This window comes from Triticum aestivum, chromosome 1D (assembly GCF_018294505.1).
Source record: "Triticum aestivum cultivar Chinese Spring chromosome 1D, IWGSC CS RefSeq v2.1, whole genome shotgun sequence".
Taxonomy (NCBI): Eukaryota; Viridiplantae; Streptophyta; class Magnoliopsida; order Poales; family Poaceae; genus Triticum; species Triticum aestivum.
The window spans coordinates 227,593,431-227,615,855 of NC_057796.1; positions in this window are offsets into that span (position 1 = coordinate 227,593,431).

Here is a 22,425-nt window from a genome sequence, read left to right on the forward strand (position 1 = left end):
ACTAATCTGGAATAAAGTCAAATTTTATAGTACCAAAATCTTGTACAAGTTAGTTAAACAGAAAGAGGGATTCGGGACGAAGATCTAGGCGCTTGAATCGCCTGATTCCGATAAACGAGCGAAAAGATAAACTAAAACGAAAATCGGATCAGAAATCGCGATCGAGAATAATCGTGAAAAACCTAAGAAAAAGAAAAACTAACGAACAGGCTAACGAACGAACGTTCGTTGTCTGTGACTAACGAGCGAAACCCGTTCGTTAAAACGAACGTACGGACGAACGTCCGCTAAATAAACTAAACCGAGAAAACCGGCGAACCGAAGAAAAAAACGTAACTAGGTTTTAAAAAAACCGACGGTTTTTACCTAAACCAAAAAAACCGGACGGCGAGATTTGCGGACTCCGGCGCGGCTCCGGCGGCTTCCGGCGAGCGGGGGCGGCGGCGCGGGCGACGGCGGGGTGGCGCGGGTGGTGCGGCGGCGAGGCGGGCGGCAGCAGGCGGCGACGGGTGCTGCGAGCGGTGGCGGCTGGCGGCGAGGCGAGGCGCGGAAGGCGGCGGCGGCGGCTGCTGCTGCTGCTTGCGGCGGCGGGGTGGCGATTCGGGGGCGGGGGCGGCGGATTATAAAGGGGAGGGGACGGGTGGCTTGCGGGAGGGGGCGGGAGGTGTCCCGGGCGGCGACAGCGGCGGTTGCCAAGTCGTGGCCGGACTCGGGCACGGCGGAGGAGGTGGCGCGGCGCGGGCCGGCCTGGCTCGGCTCGGCCTTGGCCCAATCGGGCGCGGAAGTTTTTTTTTAACAGATTCCGCTGAAAATAAATACTACAAAAATAAATAAAATCTAAAAATGCCAAAATAAATTTTCACCGTCTAAATAAAATATTTAGAACAAGATGAACATTTTCTTGGCCCTAAAATGCAATTTGAAAAACGTGCAATCTTTCCTATGCAAATAAAATAGTAATAAAATCCGAATAAAATCAAATATTTGATTTTAATATTTTTCCTCCAATATTTCATTTGTTTTGGAGAAGTCATATTATCTCCTCTCATATATTTTAATATGAAATATTTTCGGAGAGAAAAATAATTAAAACAAATAATCCCCGTTTCGATATTTGATAAAATTCAAATATGAAAACAGTGAAATCCCCAACTCTCTCCGAGGGTCCTTGAGTTGCTTAGAATTTCGAGGATCGCGAAACGAATATGCAATAAAAATATGATATGCATGAATGACCTATGTATAACATTCCAAATTGAAAATTTGGGATGTTACACTTGTCCTGCTTCAGCCTCGCCGTCGTACACCTCACTGGAGCTGCTCCAATGATGGAACCATCTATCACAGCGGAGAAGTACCCTCAGTGTTGTCTCTAGAGGCCTCAGATCTTCTTTGCCGCCTCTGACAGTCACACCAGCATCACCATCCTCCATGTCCAACCCAATGATGTTGAGGTCGATAAGGCTATGCCAAAGAGGTTGTACACTCGTCACATCACTTTTTTACTCTACATTCATGTCGATACCTCGGGGATCCTTTGGTTCAAAGCAGTTGCAAATCTAGAAAGAAATGAATCATGGTCACAAAGTTAGCAAGGACAAAACTAAATGCTCTTTTGAACCACAATTTGAATCATTTTAGAAAGATAGTCATTATATGATATTCATGTGGACCAAATAAGCTCACAAAAATTTTCGAGGGCAAGCTTCAACCTGTAGAAGACTGCCTACTAGAATTCCCACTAGTTCAAAGAAAAAGTGAACGAAAACATAGGAATTGGAAACTTTCCTATGGTACTACTATTCATGCATTTTGTTAAAAGGAATGGAGCAAAGAAAAACAGGAGGATTTTGTTTTTCCTTTGGTGTATCTCCAAAGAAAAAATGTAGGAATTTTAATATCCACTTGGACATCCTTTTCAAATTAATAGGCATGAAGAACAGGACTAAGTGCATTACTGGCATAATAAGATTCTTATTTTACATTTTCATGTGGTTTGACTTTAATTTGACCATGTTTCTCAATTCCTGTGTTCTTCCAATTCATCTGAACCAAACACCCAGGTTGGCAAAAATCTTATGTTTGCAAATGATCTGTTTTGCACGTGCATTCGTACCCTATTCCTGTGTTTTTCCTGTCCCTGTGTTTTTAGAATCCTCCAATTCCGAGAAGCCCTTACAGATTTACTTCATTTTTAGATAGGTGTCAAAGAAAACTCTGTGTGTTTTGTCCCACTCCTGCCGTGTCGTCATCCACCCCACCTGAGGTGCACCATCGACTAAAGCATCCACCACAGCAGAGATCCCCCCTACATACCTTCTTTCGCCGCCTCAGATCATCTTCCCTGTTGCCGACAGCCACGCCAACTACATTGCCATCATTGACAGAGCAGATGAACCTAAGGACTACACAGTTCCGGGAGAGAGGTCCCACTCTTTCGTGTCTGCTTATGTTATACATCGATTATTATTACCTGCTACTTTATCATCATGTTCACCTCTTAGACTCCGAGTCAGGTCCAAACTAATGTTCAAACTTGAGTTTTAATTGCCCGTGGGGCACATATCAAGGCACCAATGAATAGTATCTCTGCGTACTATCTGGTTCATCTCGAGTCTTCTATGTGGTTCATATTGGGTGGGCAACAAACAGTATATGAGGCATCGTCTATCTTTTCAAACTGAAGCTATCATCTGCCTGCTATCATTAGTTTTGGATCTATCCACTTGTTTTGCTACCATCAATCTTGATTTCTGCATGCACCCCTTAGGCCTTACATAATCTAACTATTTTTTATTATGCATGTCAGTTATTGTACACAATCGTACGGAACATGTAGAGAAAAAGAGAAGATCGTACCGTGGGAATATAATGTCATGCAGACACCGCTCCATGGTGGACGCAATGGGGCCCCCTCCCCCCATTCCAGATTGTATTCCAGAGAAAGGTAATTGTCCAGGGGGATTTAGAGGGAGCTGACCACTCTTATTTACCCCCTGAGGTGTTTGCTCTAACCTGGCATGCTAATGTTGGTCATATCATGCATATGGCTCCTCGAATTGCTTACTTTATACATCTTATATGTCATCCGCTTGGTTTAGATTTGCTTTGTGTGAATGCCACCTATTTGGTTTATATATCATATATGTGAATTATGCAATGCCATCTTGTTTATCTAGGCATTATACACGTGAATCATGCAATGCCATCCTATTTAGCCAGTCATATATGTGAATTGTATCGTACCGTACTATTTTTTTCATCATGTCTTCCATTTGTTAACAATGTTTGTACATTCATCTACTCTTCTTGTGCATCAACCATTTTAGTCGGTGATGGGAAAATCTAGAGTGAAAACGAGGTCTTCTGAGCCGTCAGTGCTACCTGTCGATGTACATTTCTTACTGGTTACAGATAGCTCCTCAGAGGAGGATTTAGAGACAGATGACCAGTCGTATCCCACCCGAGGTGTATGCTCTAACTTGGCAGGTTTATATTGCTCATATCATGCATATGGTGTCTTGCATTGGCAAGCCATCTGCTTAGATTAGACATGCTTTGTGTGAATTCCTCCTATTTACTTTCTATATTAGACATGTGAATTATGCAATTCCATGTTTTTAGCCAATTATCATATATGTGAATTATGCACAGCCATCCTGTGTAGCCAGGCATCATATATGTGAATTATCTCATGCCATCCTTTTTTTCATTACGTATTCCATTTGTCGACAATCTGTGTATATTGAACTACTCTTCATGTGCATCAGCCATTCGAGCCGGTTATGGAAAAATCTGGAGTGAAAACAAGGTCTTCGGAGCAGACAATGGTACCTATTGAAGCATATATCTCGATGGTTACAGGTAGCTCCTTAGAGGAGGACTCAGAGACAGATGACCAGTCCTATATCCCACCTGAGGTGTATGCTCTAACTTGCAATGTTTATATTTCTCATATCATGCATATGGTGTCTTGCATTGCTTAGTTTAGACATCATATACACAATATTCAATGCCATCTGCTTAGTTTAGAGATCATACATGCGAGTGACAGCTTCTTAGTATATGAATCAATTATGTTAATTATATCATGCCATCATGTATACTTAGACAACATGTGTGTGAATTATTTCATCCCAACCTATTTTAGAAAGACGTCATAAATTATGTCATGTCATCCTGTTTAGATACTCATCATATGTTCAATTATGCCATTATATCCTGTTAAGTTATCCATCATATATCTGAAACTGTGTCATGCTATCCTGTTTAGTTAGCCATCATATATGTGAAATTGTGTCATGATGTTCTGTTTGGTTAGACAACATATATGTGAATTACCACATATGTCTATCATACAATGTCTATACATTCAATTTATTTTCTTGTTTATCAGCCATTTGAATTGGAGGGGGTGATGGTAGTATCTAAGGGGTAAAAACCCGTTCATCGCAAAAGACTGTGCTACCTGTCGATGCAGATAGAACCATGGTTGTACTGGCCCACGAACTAGCCCCACCACACATAATCAAGACTCTTCCAGATTGTACACCTACACCGTTGGACAGAGAACCAGCTACACCCCATCAAACCCCAACCCCAGCAGATAGTAACCCACTTCTAGTTGACATAGCCCCATGTGCACCATAGAATACCCCCACACGAGCAGTTTGTAAGGAAACTGTAGTGCCCAAAGCACAAAGACCACCATAGTGAACCCAAAATCCATGTTTAAAGCAGAAGAGCAATTGTTCTCAGGTCAAATTCTATAGCTATGGTGCATACTGCTTTGCTCTTGCATCACTGTATTTACTCATACCAACTAATTTCGAATTTGAAGGATCTAATTGAAACTCCAATGGCGCAACAGGTATGTTTTAAACCTATTTCTTTCACTGGATTGTTGTTCTAACTTCTTGCTCTATGTTGATTTTAGTTTCAGTTGTATAAACAGTTATGTTCATGCACATTACAAGTGTTGTTAGTGTTGTGTAGTTTCCCACACTTATATTCTGTCTATGTTGCTGTGTCTTACAAAATGCGTCTCCATCTTGATTTGGCAACATAAACTAGAATGATATAGAAAATACAGTGACCATAGTACATAGACATATGTTTGTTTCATGTTGTTATCCTGTCCACCTTACTACTGAACCGGTTTGCCAAAATGAGTTTCATATACTACATGCTAAACATGTGATGTCTCTGCTTGTTTCTCTTGTAGAATGCGAATAGAATATTGGAGAAGAGCACCCCATTATGCAATGGTAGAGAAAGTAATGCAGATAATGTTAAATATAGTGAGGCAACCCTGTTGGTCTCCAAGAAAGGTGATAAAAACTATCTTGTAGACAGTGAGACAACCCCAAAGTCCCGCGTTGATGTAGTGTTCGAGTTACTAGCCACTACTGCTGGCACAAGCTCTTTGAACTCGCTGCCTGAATCACTTCGGCTTCTTCAGTCTCAGCTACAAGCTTAAAGGCATCAGTCAGCTGTGCTGCGGCAAGAAGCCGAAGGACTGAGGAAGTCCGTGCAAAATTCAGATGCATACTTTCTAGTGCAACAGCAAGTGCTGGAGGATTTTAGCACCAAACAAGAGCAAGATAATAAGCTTGCTAAGCTTCTTGCCAGCATGGTGGGTATCCAGGATATCATTTCTTGAGCTCTCCTGAAGTGGTTTCACTTCTGGAATTGTTTTGTTGCCGCGTTTGTTTGCACCGGTGGCCAATTTAGATGCCCAATGTATGTAATATGCTGCTTTGTTCACTATATTTGCTCTGGTGGCGAACTTTGATGCCCAGTGGATGTAATATTTGTAATAGCCGTAACAAAAAAAAGACACATCTGTGACATTTTGGGCCGAACCAATTTTTTCTGTCATGCTTATGACACTTGTATGACGATAATTGTGACAAAACCCGGTATCATCATAGATGTGGTGGGCTCCTACTTCTATGACAAAAAATCATGACAGAAAATGGGATTTTCGTCCTGGGCGGGCCGTAGACGCAGCTGCATGACATTCTTTTGGCCGTCCATGACGAAAAAACGTGGTAGAAGCGAGGGCGAGGAAAATATCGAGGGAGTTCCCAGTTACGGTGGGTGGTCGGGGGACGAGCGATGCGCATTTCTCTCGTACGTACGCGCGTGTGTGCGAGGCGTTGTGCTCTAACTGAACCCGAGCGAGGCGTTGGACTCTAACTGAACCCGAGCGATTACACTGCAGGCTACGCATTACTGAACCCGAGCGATCGATCGATCCTTTGTTGTTAACTGAACCCGAGTGATTCCTTCGCTACTGCTGCTAACTGAAGCCGATCGATGCTGCCTCTGGATGAACAGTGAGCGTTGTTGGGGGGGTTTGGATGAACAGTTCTCGGCGGGAGGTTGGATGAACAAGACCCCGTGGTAGTAGAGATCGTTGCCGCTGGATGAACGTGACCCCAATCGATCATCGGTTGGGGGTGGATGAACAGGACCCCGTGGAGGGCTGGTTGAACAGTAGTCGGTGGAGGGCTGGATGAACAGTAGCCCGTGGAGGGGTGGTTGAACAGGACCATGTGGAGAGGGCTGGTTGAACAGTAGCCAGGGGAGGAGTGCACGGTGGAGGCTGGATGAACAGGAGTCCATGGATGAACAGTCGCAGGTGGAGGCTGGAGGAGGTCGACGGTGGATGAATAGTAGCCCGTGGAGGCAGTCGACGGTGGAGATGAACAGTATCCCGTGGAGTCCCATTTTGCGGTACGCCACACCCCTCCCGATGAACACGACCTCCGTTTTGCGGTACGCCACACCCCTCCCGATCAACACAACCCCGTTTCGACTATAGGAGGTCCAAGAGAAGTCCGTTTCCTCCGTTTTGCGGTACGCCAGACCCCTCCCGATGAACAGGATCACGTTTCGACCGTGGCCAGTCGAACACAAGGCCGTTTCCTCCATTCTGCGGTACGCCAGGCCTCGTTTCCATCGGATGTTCCGTCCAAGCCGGTTGGCTCCTGATGAACAGCACGCGTTTCATTGCCTCCCGATGAACACGACGCATTCCATTGCCTCCCCATGAACACGACGACGACGCAGTTTCTCCGTTCCAACCCAGCCATGTACACGAGTCCTGGTCATACATATGCGCGAGTAGGCGTTCGAGACCCTGCCCGTATGTACGTCCGTGGCCGTATTTTTTGGCGTGTGGCTGTATGTACGTGTACACGGTTTAGACGGGACAGCCTGAACTGCTACGTGGGGGGCTATACTATGACATGTGCTGCTACTTACTCGGCCACGGTTCATCGTTGCAGAGTGACCGATCGACCAGTATGTACGTACACGTTCCAACAAGACAGACAACGCTACGTACGCTTTGACCGGGTGGGTCCCAGCTGTCAAGGAGGATAAGGACGAACTTCCTTGCGTGCGAAGATATAACTGTTGGGTCCCAGCTATCAAGGGGGATATTTTTTTGCCCGTAATAAGAACGTACTTCCTTGCGTGCGAAGATGTAGCTGGTGGGTCCCAGCAGTCAGGGGGAGAAAACATTATTTTTCATGGTAAAAAGGATGCAGTTGCATGCATGCGTCCATGGGCGTGGTGCGTCCCCACTGTCAGCCTCTCACGTACAGTCATCTTTCGATGACTCTCGTTTGTTGACCATGTTGACCACACAGTGCCGAGCGCACCAAGGTCGGTGGACAATGGCGAGGCCCCAGACTGGAACGACCCGGAGATGGGGAAGACGCGACAGTGAGTCGCAGATGGAGAGGAGTGGGAAACTTGACTGGTTCGGGTGCGCGGCAGCACTGCTGCCCACGGGAGACAGGAGCAAGAATAGAGGTTGAAGAAGGAGCACAACTGTTGGATTAACATCCAACGGTCCAGCTGCTAGAATCATTTGTTGATTAAGTTGATAAAGCCCTCCGTACACGTCCGCTTAGTAGGCCCACAAGTCAGCCACCAAATCTGATGGGTCCCAGCTGTCAACGGGAGGAATAGTTTTTTCGCATAACAAGGAGGCACTTCCTTCCATGCGAAGATACAGCCGATGGGTCCCAGCTGTCAGGGGGAGGAAACATTTTTTTCATCTTAATAAGGAGGAACTTCCCTTGCGTGCGACGATGGACCTCGTGGGTCCCAGCCGTCAGGCTCTCCACGTACAGTCCTCTTCCGATTACTCTCGTTTGTTGACCATGCCGCACCGAGCGCAGCGAGGCGGTGGACGACGGCGAGGCCCCGGGCGGGAACGACCCGGAGATGGGAAGACGCGGCAGGAGAGTCGCAGATTGAGAGGAGTACAAGGGTTATAACTGTTCTAGTGCAGCGTGGGGGAGAATAACACTAGGTCTGGAGGGGTGGAGGGATAGCCTGGCCGGCGGTGGGGTAGCGCTTCGCAGCGATGTGTGCTAAGCAGAGCCGCTAGCCGCCAGAGGCCGGACATGCGGTCCCGGCGACGCTGGAGGAAGAAGACGAGAGATTGAAGGTGCATGCCGGCTGTTGGATATAAATCCAATGGCTATGGATGTCATAACCATTTGTTGACCAAATTGACAATGCCCTGCGTAGGCTTCGACCTATTGGCCCACATGTCAGCCTGCAAAAATGTGCATATATTTAACCCATGTTTTCTAGAATGTACAGTCCATTGGCTGGGCTGGGTGAACAAATAATTTCGCATCAATGCGGCCCATTTAATATTTTCTAAGAAATCCCAACCCATTGGCACTTTCTTGAAATACACGAATTAGCTGGGCTCATTCTATATATAATGTTAGGTTAGAAGGAGCAATTAATATCAAAAAATAAACATGAGTGATAGATTATATATATATATATATATATAATTAACAAATTAGCGAGTTATTGCTCAAAATAAAAATGAGTGCGTTATTATTACATTGGTCCTTAAAATCTTCGCAAGCTTTTGTACGCAATCACCAGGATTTCCTACCTGTGAGTCAAAAACAACCAGGATTTTCCTTGCCAACTTCTGTTAAACATTTACTTTTATAAGTTATTAACACGTGGGATGTTTTTATAATGTATATATAAGTCTCTATAAAATATACGATAATAGTAATAATATAAATATATATAATGTGGTTAGAAGGGAAAACATAAATTGGACACATCATTATTATTCTTATATATAGATAAATAGAACAGAGATCTGTGTTTTATTAAAAAAATACATTGGGCTGTCGATCTTTAAGTGTCGGGACCCCGATTCCGAGTCACACCGATCTAGCCTGTAACACCTCATATCACTTTGCGGCCTCACGCACGGTACTCCCACGGGTGTCGCCTTACCATGGCCCGGGACCGTTTGCGCCTTTTGGCTCACGTATATGACAATGTCGCTAGCATCCATATGACAGAGAACCTGGGCCGACATGGCTAGTCGTGAACCCAAAGCGGCACTAACGTATGGGGACAGGCATACATGAATCAACATCGAACGTGTCGGTCAGCAGCGTGCGAATCCGGGCTGTAGCACTAGGCTAACAGGACTCCGGGAACCCGGGCTGTAGCAGGCTAGGCAGGACTCCGGATGTCACCGTGTGACATTTCCCCGAAGGGACAGACACAGGAACGATATGAAACACATGCCGGCCAGTCAAGTGTCCAGAGCAGTAGTGCTGGGCTAGCAGGACTCCGGTGAACCGGGCTGTAGCGGACTACTATGGCTCAAGGAGGCACTAGACTACATTTCCCCATAAGAGAGGCTGCTAAGGATAGACAACTAGATTGTCGGATCCCACACATACCAAGCATTTCAATCATACACACAATATGCTCGATATGTGCAAATACAACAAGGCATCACAACAAGACTCTACGACTCAGAGTATTTATTCATTAGGCTCCGAAGAGCCAGATATTACAAACATGGGTCTCATGACCCAACATTCAGAGCATACAAGTCAAAGCACATGCGGAAGCTTAACATGTCTGAGTACAGACATCTACAAATGAAAAAGGCTGAGAAGCCCGACTATCTACCAGATCCTGCCGAGGGCACAAGATCGTAGCTGAGGTATCAAGCTAAACGTCGAAGTCCACACGAACTACTAGCGAGACTGGCGTCTCTCTGCAAAACATAAAATAGGCAAACGTGAGTACAAATGTACCCAGCAAGACTTACATCAGAACTAGCTACATATGCATCGGTATCAACAAAGGGGGGGTGGTGGAGTTTAACTGCAGCAAGCCAGCTTTGACTCGGTGGCTATCCTAAACTATGACTGCAAGTAACTCTTTGAGGTGGCGCACACGAGTCCACATAATCACCATATCAATACTCCACTATGGATCCGCTCCCGTCTCCCTACGAGAACGCCATCCATAGCACTCACGCTTATCTTGCGCATTTTAGAGTATCCACTTTCACTTGTCTATGAACTGTTATAGGCAACCCAGAAGTCCATTTCCGCGGACACGGCTATTCGAATAGATGATGTTAACCCTGCAGGGGTGTACCTCGACACACACGCTCTCACCACTTACCGCCGTTTACACGATATGTACTCGGCAACCTTCAAACAGAAGCCCAGCGAGGGTGTCGGCCACAGCCTACCTAAACACTCAAGTCTCTAGTCCAGGTTTATCGCCTATTCAGGTTCCATCCGCAGGGAGTCCGGCCGAGGTTTCCACATACGGCCCCGAACGATGTGTGCGGGGTTTCGGGACACCAAACGGGCGCCCGGCATGCCCGGCCACGTGCCTACCGCATCACAGCCCACCCCTCCGGTCAGCGCTGTCCACGGCCTCCAGCATACTACAAACACCAGAAACTACTTGCAACTCCTGGACAGAGGACAAGGGTGATTAAGAAGCCGAGAGGGTCCATTGGTTTCGGGCCCAATGCGTGGTAGTAACTGTATCATGGATCACAAATGCAGAACTCAGTTCCTGAGGACGGCTGCAATGAGACAACCCACCATGTACTCCTACATGGCCTCTCACCGCTACCTTTACCAAATCGTGTTCACACACTTAGCTCACACACAGTAGGACATGTTCACAACTTTCCAATTCATCCCCGATGAATCAGACCTGACACAACTCTAAGCAATAGCAGGCATGACAAACAAGCATGAATGAGTAGGCACATCAGGGCTCAAACAACTCCTACTCATGCTAGTGGGTTTCATCTATTTACTGTGGCAATGACAGGTCATGCAGAGGATAAGGGGTTCAACTACCGCAACAAGTAACAGTTGAATCGTTGTTGTCCTAATGTAGTAAAAGAGAGCAGGAGCGAGAGAGTGGGATTTTATCGGAATGAACAAGGGGGTTATGCTTGCCTGACACTTCCGAAGATAGCATTGAGTCTTCATTAGTGTCATCGAACTCATCGTCGGAAACACGGCTATCGAGAGGGGACAATACCGGCAACAGAGAGGAAACACAATCAATGCAATGCACAATATGATGCATGATCATGACATGGCAATATGAATGTGTTTTGAGCTAATGCAGCTAGCAACATATTAAATGGAGTTGGTTTGAACCTTAGGTTCAAATTCAAACTCCATATAAGACATTTCAGATGCCATTTATTTGAATTGTCATATACAGTGGCTGTAAGTTGTTCAAACATGCATGAGGATGCCATAAACAGATTCTTTGGATTTTTCTGATAATTTTTCATATATAAATCATTTCATTTGGAGCTACGGTTGATTTTATATGATTTTTAGAAGTTTATACTATTTTCTGGAATTTCCTGAATAAAAATAAATCCAGAAAATGTAATACTGCATCAGCCTGACGTCATCACTGCGTCAGCGAGTCAACGGGCTGGCCAGGGTCAAACCTGACCCGTGGGACCTGCCTGTCAGTCTCTCAGTGCCTTACTAAGTTTAGGTTTAAACTAAACTAACTTTTAACAGGGGCTGGCCCCACACGTCAGTGGGTCAGGGGGGAAGTCAAACCCCGGTCAAGCAGGGTCAAACCCACCGGCGTCGTGACGCCGGCGAGGCCAGACGCGGCGGGGCACTCGGGCGCGGGCTGTGGTGCCCCGTTCGCAGCGTGGCTGGGCTCGTTCGAGAGCCCAGACCAGCGCGCGTCGGGCGGTGGCGCCAGTCGGGCCTGGGGTGGCCGGAGGCGATGGCGAGGAGCTCGGGCGCACTCGGGAACGGGGCTGCGGCAACCAAACGGGGAGCAGGGTTAGGGGGGAAATGACCGGGTGCTCACCGCGGTCACGAAGAGGTTCTCGGCGAGCTCGGGGAGGCACGGACGGCGTCGGAATTCGGCGACGGCGATGCACGGCCGTGCGCGGAGACGATGGGTCGATGGCGAGGCGACAGGGCGTCCGACGATGCTCGCGTTGAGGGGGAGCTTCAAGGCGTCGAGGCGGAGCTCGTGGACTCATCGGCGGGGCGAGGGGTGGCCGGTGGCCACGGCAACGGCGACGGTGGCGACGGCTCCGTTCGGTGGTGCTGCGGGGAGAGAGACAGGGGAGGGGAGGGAGTGCAGCGAGTGAGGGAGAAGTGAGAGGGGGTCGGGGAGGTGCCGTGGCACTCGTGGAGGCGTCCAGAAGCGGCGGAAGCAGGAGGTGGCCTCGCGCGCGGCGACCACACGCCCGGCGTCCCTCTGGCGTCCTTCTGGCGCGAGGTGGGAGACGGTGGCGGCTCTGGTGGGCTGGGCCAGCTCCTGGGCCGTGGTGGGGCGCCAGGTATGTCCAGGTGAGGGGCCCAGTGGCCTTCTCTCTCTCTCTCTTACTTAATTGTTTCAGTTTTCTAGTTTAATTTGTTTTGTTTTGATTTAGTAAAATACTAAACCATTTTATAAAATCCTGGAAATAATTAGGGGTACTGTCTGAATTATTCCAGTGACCCATAACAATTTCCAACATTTTTGGAGCACCTAAAATGTATATAGCATTTAAATAGCTCCAATTCAAATATGTTTGAATTAATTTCAAAGACCATAAATGCCTTGGAAAAATGTGCATGACCTCTGGTAAAGGTTTTAACCTTTTTCCATAAATAATGAACATTTTTTGAAGGGCATTTTGGGTTTAATGAAAATATTTTTATTTTGAACCTAGTTGAATTCATTTGGTGCTAGGGTTTGGTCATCCCCAATTCAAATTCATTTGAATTAGACATGATGACATGAATGCTTTCATGCAACTAACTACAAGCAATTCTAGGGCTGTGACATTAAGAAAAAGTAAAACCTACGCTGGGAGGCCCATAGGCCGGTATGGACCTCAAAAAATAAGTTGAAACCACTGTCTCCGTATGTCGTGGGCTACGCATACCTAGGCCTAGCTGATACTTGTTCGCCCTCTGGAAAAAAATGATACCATCTTGATTCCCGAGCGAACTGGATTAAAGAGGGGGCCGGCGGCGCGACTGAAGAAGCACATCAGACGCGATTTTTTTCTTCAGTGGATGGCTCTCAATGGCGTTTTTTTACTTGCCTCTGCACCATACAACTTGTATTTTTAGCCTCCCAGTCCGTGGTGGACCAGCAGCCCATTTGCTGGGCGGGCCAACCTACAGAAACTAGCACTCGATTTTTCATCAAGCCCCAAAAATAATGCAGTACTATGCTTGTTTTGGGGCCGAAAACATTACGGCAGGGGTTGAGCGGGGGAGGGGGAAGATAGAGCAAAAAGAGCTGATGCGCCGTTGCTACCCTAACAAAGCAGGTGCAATTCTTCTCAGGAAGAAGGTGTGCCGTTGACACCCACACGTCACAAACCCCACAGTAGACATACTAACAAGTTCACACACAAGTACAACATAACAGGTAAACATTCGTATCAAACTCAGGTTCACAGGACACGTTCATATTCATAGCCAACATTCACAATCAACAACTCAAAAGATTCATATATACACAAGTTCAGCATGTCTATGCATCCAAATGATTGATAGATCACACGACAATATTCATAGATAATTCACAAAAAGATTCAGATATACACATGTTCAGTATGTTTATGCAACCAAATGATTGAGATCACAGCCAATATCATCCATGGACGAACTTTAATTACCTAGGGTACAGACTGGTAAATGGTGTTCAGTCGGAGGTACTTCTTTCTAAAATTAATGCTTGTACGAGTAAACTTTCGAGTACATAAGAGGAAGCACAGACAATCTGAACTTTGCTTGTAGGTTTATCCTCAAATAGTGGCCTCATGCCTAGGGAGGTTTGAGCAACTTGGCCACTACTTTCATCCAACTAGTTTACTGGCTCATCTTGGTCCTGTAGCTCGCCAAAATTCTACATTGCAGACAAGAAAGGAGGCGGTTGAGAAAATGAACCACCCAAATTTTTTGTGCAGTTCAACTAAAATGGAGCATCCCTGGCGTGCATACTGATTAAGTGCCAGATGAATATACGCGTCAACCAACTTGTCTGGAATCTTTAGACTCCATGCCATGCAGTTCGCTACCATATGTGACGATAACCAAAAGGCACAAGTTGGGACCAAAGACTGGACTGCGTTTTTCTGGGCTATGCGCCAAGCAATGTTTTTGGCGTTCACTAGAGTTTGACAACTGGTTGACGCCGGTTGATACTAGAATGAATAGAGGCACTTCTTCTTGTCAACATCGATGCTTGTCTGAGTGAACTTTGGAGTACATAGCAGCAGCATAAGTATCTGTCCATCTGATCTTTTTGTGCATTTCTACTGAAATCACCCAATGTAATGATTTGCCTGTGAGTTCAGGCTCCAAGTTACTCCTTTATGAAATCGGCAAACAGTAGCACAATACCAAATTACCAATACATATGACAAGCACAATAATCAGGATAAAGACCAGTACCAACCTGTGTGAGGTAGCATATCAATTAATATTTCCTTTGACTGGAAGCCGAGATAAGCAAAGCGACTGACAGCAAAGGAAGGAAGCAAGCCCAGATTAGCGACTGACAGGAAAGGAAGGAAGCTGTCAAGGCAATGAAGCACCCAAAGTTTTTGTGCAGTTCCACCAAAATCGAGCATCCCTGTTGGCACATATATTGAGAGAGTGAGATTACTGTAATAGTGGGACTAGTTGCTGAAACATACACTAACAAATGGAAGCACCCTCATTATCTTAATGGGTAAAGTTAGCAACATAGTAATCTTGCTTAAAGAGAGGTATTAGTTTATTTAATAGTGCCAATTAGCTCAACACTCAAAGCATTGCCATGTACCATAGGTTGCAAAACTTTAACGTGCAAAGATAAAGGAGTTTCTCATGACAGTAGCACGATACAAATAGAGATGACAGCAAACTAATATGGATGAAGGCCTTAGGCCGGTACCAACCTGAGCAAAAAAGCTTATTCATGTAGTCCCAGAAGATATGATAAAGCACTCACTAAAGTCACTCAATAGTATATATTTTTGTGCACTTCAAATGTATGGTTGAAATCACTCTTGTTTACCCGTGCTGAGATTATATTGAAAGATTATCAAGAACTTCCAGCAGAGTTAAAGCACTGGCTGAGATACAGTTCATTGTATTGTCTTGTGTAGTTCCACTAAAATGTATGATTGGCACAACATGATCCCTGTTTGCACAAGTAGGAACAAGGTGAAACCTTCATTAGCTTAGTGAGAAAGGATAGAAAGACATTAGCATATTACTCTAACAGTAGCATCAAATTCATGATGGACAATACGCAGAAGTGGAAGCGCTCCCTGGAGGATCGTCTCACATGTAAGGTAGACATTGCCGGAGCCCTTGAATGGCCTCGACTGAGGCCTCGGCTTCAGCAAGATCACCTTGGCACTGTTTATTCTTCTTCTTCTTCCTCTTCATGCTCTGTTTCTCTTTCTCCTCGCCAGTTGGTGAAACCAAGTACATGATTGGCCTTCTATTTCAGAATTGGTTTTGTCAGTGAGGGAGTACAAGTGTACTAGTAAACAATAGCATTATTTTCTCATGGCAATCGCAAAATAGAGATGAACACATGCATTAAATATCATTATTACCTAAAGGAAGGTTATGGTGCCAATATGGATGATGAGGATTGGAACACAGATCTCCCTTTGTGCAGTTCCACCGAAATGAACCAACTGTTCCATTCTAACATTCCAGTTAAACAGCACAAAAGTCACTTCTTTTAAGAAGTGTTTTGTGCAGTGAACCAAAAGGTCACAACAGCAACCAGGTGAAATGGATATTCCTGTTTGCACAAAAAGCTACAGACGAAACAGTCAGAGTCTCAAACAATTACAGGAATTTTTTTGGCTAAACTTGTCATGGCTTATAACAGTGGCATGGCTTCATTTTACCATGGGCATTAGATTAAGAATAGCTAAATATTTGGTATAAGGGCATGGGACAGTGGGTGCACTAGCGGTCCAGCACCATGTACCTAAACCGGGGCATAAAGTGGCGATTCAGAGTTTGTTGCCCTGATAAACAAACATCCAAGAAACATATCTGGGTTGGTCCCATTTTTGTTCACTCTAGCCACCTGCTCCTATGTGTGGATAGAAAATCTAGTCCTGGTCATACCACTGTGTACAGTGTTTCCCCTATATTTCCCTTTTTGACCAAGACACCGGTTGGATGACCAGTCTGTACTACTTCCCCCCCCCCTTTCCTTCCTATTTGTACCAAGTACGATGTACATACTAAATTCACCCACCCCCACTTTATTTCTTGTTTGAACCAAGTACAAGATTCGACTCCATGAAGTAGCTTTACCTCTAACAATAGAAGAAAAAATGTGTCGTTGGACCATCCGATCGAGAGGGGCTGAGAGGTAGAAAATGATGCACATGCAGCAATGTAGCAAGCTGGGGAAGTAGAGCTAGGGCGGTTTCGAAGGACGATATACCTGAAGGCCATCGGGATGTGGATAGGTGGGCAGCGGGAGGCCGGATCCGCCCACACTAGGGCAACGACGAAGGGATCGGAAGACCTCCCGCACCGGCGCTCGGCCAGAGATAACGGTGCGACCGGCAGTGGGTCTCCTCCCTCGCTGTCGACGACGGCCTAAACACTGCCCCTCCTCCCCTTCACCAGCGGAGGGGGATACGTCCGGATCTGTAACCAGCGGTTAGGATAGAAAGAATGTGTATTTTGAAGGGAGAAAGACAGTGTTACCACCGCTATCTTGTTTAGATCTGGAGAGGATGAGAGTGTGTGAATAGAGCAACCCTAGCAAGCAAGCGCGGAGGCTCCGGCCTATATATATGTAGTGGGGTAGTTTTCCTTTTTCATTCCATCAAAACAATCATTTAAAATTGTGTACGTGCCAGGTCGTCGTTTTTTTTGAGTTGTTGATTGTTTTTTGAGATAGCTACCCGCTTATTGCAAGTGGTGTTACGGTGTGCCAGGTCGCACTTTGTATCATTCAAGTATGGTACAAGACCCTCCATTAAATGAACAACCACCCCCTCGTAAAATTTGTGAACAAGCCCACGGCTAAAATTATCGGAAACGTGGGCTGCCCCAACATGCATTATTATTTATATTTTCTATGTGGGAGTATCCTCAAAACAAAATGTGAGAGTACAATATTTATTGGGCCTCTTTGTAATTGGTGCTAAATTTTGACCAAAGATTTAACTGACAAAATGTTAGTACATGTTAACAAAAATTATATCGTTTGATTCGTATTTGAGCATAGTTTTCAATGATGTATTTTTTTGTGACATGCATGAACATTTGGTTAGTTAAATTTATAGTCAAAATTTGGAAAGGTGCATGGCATGCATGCATGCGTTGTAATTAATGCATCGGTAAACGCAAATTATTGAAATATATCGAGTGTAGTGCTTTGATGTGTTGCGTCAACTCGTACAAGACCGAGAAGTTTGATTACTACAACGCCCACTCCCTCGCGGACTGAGCACCGGTGCCTTAACTGCACCTGCCTTTGGCTGCATGACAGATGGGCCACCTACCTGTTGGGCCCACCTGTCATACACACAAAGGCAGGAGCAGTAAGTCAATGAAGCTGCGTCCCTCCCTCGCCCATGAGCGTGGTGGCTGGCAGGACTAGGAGAAGCTTTCGCTACACGCTCTCCCTCCCGCACGCGGTTGACATGCAGCAGTTCAATCGGTGTCAGATGGCCAGGAGCATACTATAGTACTCCTCCACTACAGTAGTACTCCATCATTGTTCGACTTCCCGAAGAGGCGAAGAGCCAAGTGCAGCCCGGACGCTCGTGTGGCAGTTTCATGTGTAGAGTAGTCTAGGATAGTGTGTACCATGCATGTAAGCTTAAAATTGTTGGGGTCGGCTCCATGCTTTTTTTATTAAAATAATCTTCCGGCCCTACCTATCATCTTGGTGATTGTAGTTTGCACGCTCATCTGGTCAAGACAGGAATATATATTTTAATTTGTGGTGGGGTAAATGTTAGAGGTTGCAGCAAATATATTGTACACTGCGGGTCTTTCAGCCAAGTTTAGAGGCAACCATGTGGGGCCAGTGCTATGATGTGTCGCGTCAACTCGTACAACGAGGAGAAGCTTGATTTTACTACTACACGCATTCTCCCTCGCCCATGCGTGCGGTGGCTCGCAGACGAGGAAAGGCTTTTGCTTAGGCTGGTCGTAATGGAATACTAGTATCATGCATATGATACTAGTGTATGATACTACACATCCGTAGTGCATAGTATCATATGTTAGTATCATCGATGACTTCATTTATTAGCATGCATGACACATAGTAGCACAACATTTAATATGATATGGTATCATGATATGATACTCAACCCTCTCTTTCTTCATTTACTTCTATGCCACCTCATCAAATTTGCCTAGTTGGCATGCATGATACTCCCTCCGTTTCTAAATATTTGTCTTTTTAGATATTTCAAATGGACTACCACATACGGATGTATATATACATATTTTAGAGTTTAGATTCACTCATTTTGCTCCGTATGTAGTCACTTGTTGAAATCTCTAGAAAGACAAATATTTAGGAACGAAGGGAGTACTACCTATGATACTCCCATTACAACTAGCCTTATAGAGTACTACAACAAGCTATCCCTCCCGCACGCGGTGGACGGACATGCAGCAGTGGATTCGATACTGTAGAAGTAGTACTAACATCATTGTTCGTCTTCTTGAAGAGGCGAAGAGCCAAGCGCAACCTGAACGTGGTAGTTGCGAATGCTCGCCACAGTGTGTTTGGTTGCATTCTCATCTCAGCATAGTTGTTCCATCTTCGCGCATGCTCATCCCAGCACCCCTCTTCATGCATGCTCTTCTCATGCATGCTCCTAGTGTATGTGTGTTAAGCTAGTGTGGACTCATGCACCCTTCATACACCCTGCCAAACACCCAAAAGTGGGTCGAGAAGGGCTTGGAGCACGCATATAGCCAGGCTCTTGCATGAGACAAAATTGCTATTTGAGCCCACTATTGTAGTACTACTACTTGCTAGTATAGCCCTGTAAACCGGAAAGGAGTATTTGCCTTTCTAGAGATTTCAACAAGTGACTAGACTACACCCTAAATGAGTAGTACTAGAGCAAAATGAGTGAAGCTACACCGTAAATAAATGCGTAGTTCTCTTGTTTTCCTCTCCGCCTTGGACATCAAAGCATCCGGGCCCGTGTGCCATCCACCAAATCACATCGAGGTGCTATAGTCGAGACTCACCGGTCACCCCGGTGTGGCCGTCATGACCCAACATATCACAAAACCCACACCTTTACCAGCAGTGGTAAATTGGCCTCAAAGTGGCCTCGAAGTTGGACTGGACGAAGCAACCATTGATAACCCACAAGTATAGGGGATCACAACAGTTTTCGAGGGTAGAGTATTCAACCCAAATTTATTGATTCGACACAAGGGGAGCCAAAGAATATTCTCAAGTATTAGCAGTTGAGTTGTCAATTCAACCACACCTGGATAACTTAATATTTGCAGCAAAGTATTTAGTAGCAAAGTAGTATGATAGTAACGGTAACAGTGGCAAAGGTAACAGTAATAGTTTTGTAGTGATTGTAACAGCAGCAACAGAAAAGTAAATAAGCGGAGAACAATATGTGAAAAGCTCGTAGGCATTGGATCGGTGATGGATAATTATGCCGGATGCGATTATTCAAGCAACAGCTATAACATAGGGTGACACAGAACTAGCTCCAATTCATCAATGTAATGTAGGCATGTATTCCGGATATAGTCATACGTGCTTATGGAAAAGAACTTGCATGACATCTTTTGTCCTACCCTCCCGTGGCAGCGGGGTCCTATTGGAAACTAAGGGATATTAAGGCCTCCTTTTAATAGAGTACCGGAACAAAGCATTAACACATAGTGAATACATGGACTCCTCAAACTACGGTCATCACCGGGAGTGGTCCTGATTATTGTCACTTCGGGGTTGCCGGATCATAACAGATAGTAGGTGACTATAACTTGCAATGTCGGATCAAGAACACAAATATATTGATGAAAACATAAAGGGTTCAGATCTGAGTTCATGGCACTCGGGCCCTAGTGACAAGCATTAAGCATAGCAAAGTCATAGCAACATCAATCTCAGAACATAGTGGATACTAGGGATCAAACCCTAACAAAACTAACTCGATTGCATGATAAATCTCATCCAACCCATCACCGTCCAGCAAGCCTACGATGGAATTACTCACGCACGGCGGTGAGCATCATGAAATTGGTGATGGAGGATGGTTGATGATGACGATGGCGACGAATTCCCCTCTCCGGAGCCCTGAACGGACTCTAGATCAGCCCTCCCGAGAGAGATTAGGGCTTGGCGGCGGCTCCGTATCGTAAAACGCGATGAATCCTTCTCCCTGATTTTTTTCTCCCTGAACGTGAATATATAGAGTTGGAGTTGAGGTCGGTGGAGCACCATGGGGCCCACGAGGCAGGGGGCGCGCCCCACCCTCGTGGACAGGGTGTGGGCCCCCTGGCCTTGATTCTTTCGCCAGTATTTTTTATTATTTCTAAAAATAATCTCCGTGAAGTTCCAGGTCATTCCGAGAACTTTTGTTTCTGCACAAAAATAACACCATGGCAATTCTGCTGAAAACAGCGTCAGTCCGGGTTAGTTCCATTCAAATCATGCAAGTTAGAGTCCAAAACAAGGGCAAAAGTGTTTGGAAAAGTAGATACGACGGAGACGTATCAACTCCCCCAAGCTTAAACCTTTGCTTGTCCTCAAGCAATTCAGTTGATAAACTAAAAGTGATAAAGAAAAACTTTTACAAACTTTGTTTGCTCTTGTTGTTGTAAATATGTAAAGCTAGCATTCGAGTTTTCAGCAAAGATTATGACTAACCATATTCACAATAACACTTAGGTCACATGTTTACTCATGTCAATGGCATAATCAACTAGCGAGCAATAATAATAAATCTCGGATGACAACACTTTCTCAAAACAATCATGATATTATATAACAAGATGGTATATCGCTAGCCCTTTCTGAGATCGCAAAACATAAATGCAGAGCACCTTTAAAGATCAAGGACTGACTAAACATTGTAATTCATGGTAAAAGAGATCCGGTCATAGTCATACTCAATATAAATTAATAGTAATGGATGCAAATGACAGCGGTGCTCTTCAGTTGATGCTTTTTAATAAGAGGGTGATGACTCAACATAAAAGTAAATAGATAGGCCCTTCGCAGAGGGAAGCAGGGATTTGTAGAGGTGCCAGAGCTCGATTTTGAAATAGAGATAAATAATATTTTGAGTGGCATACTTTCATTGTCAACAAAACAACCGAGAGATCTCGATATCTTCCATGCTACTCACATTATAGGCGCTTCCCAAACAGAATGGTAAAGTTTATACTCCCCCTCCACCAACAAGCATCAATCCATTGCTTGCTCGGAACAACGAGTGCCTCTAACTAACAACAGTCTCGGGGGAGTTTTGTTTGCAATTATTTTGATTTGGTTTGCATAAAGCATGGGACTGGGCATCCCGGTGACCAGCCATTTTCTCGTGAGTGAGGAGCGGAGTCCACTCCTCTTGAGAATAACCCGCCTAACATGGAAGATATGGACATCCCTAGTTGATACATGAGCTATTCGAGCATACAAAACAGAATTTCATTTGAAGGTTTGGAGTTTGGCACATACAAATTTACTTGGAACGGCAGGTAGATACCGCATATAGGAAGGTATGGTGGACTCATACGGAATAACTTTGGGGTTTATGGAAGTGGATGCACAAGCAGTATTCCCGCTTAGTACAAGTGAAGGCTAGAAAAAGACTGGGAAGCAACCAACTAGAGAGAGACAACAGTCATGAACATGCATTAAAATCAATGAACATTGAGTGCAAGCATGAGTAGGATATAATCCACCATGAACATAAATATCGTGAAGGCTATGTTGATTTTGTTTCAACTACATGTGTGAACATGTGGCAAGTCAAGTCACTTGAATCATTCAAAGGAGGATACCACCTCACTATACCACATCACAACCATTTTAATAGCATGTTGGCACGCAAGATAAACCATT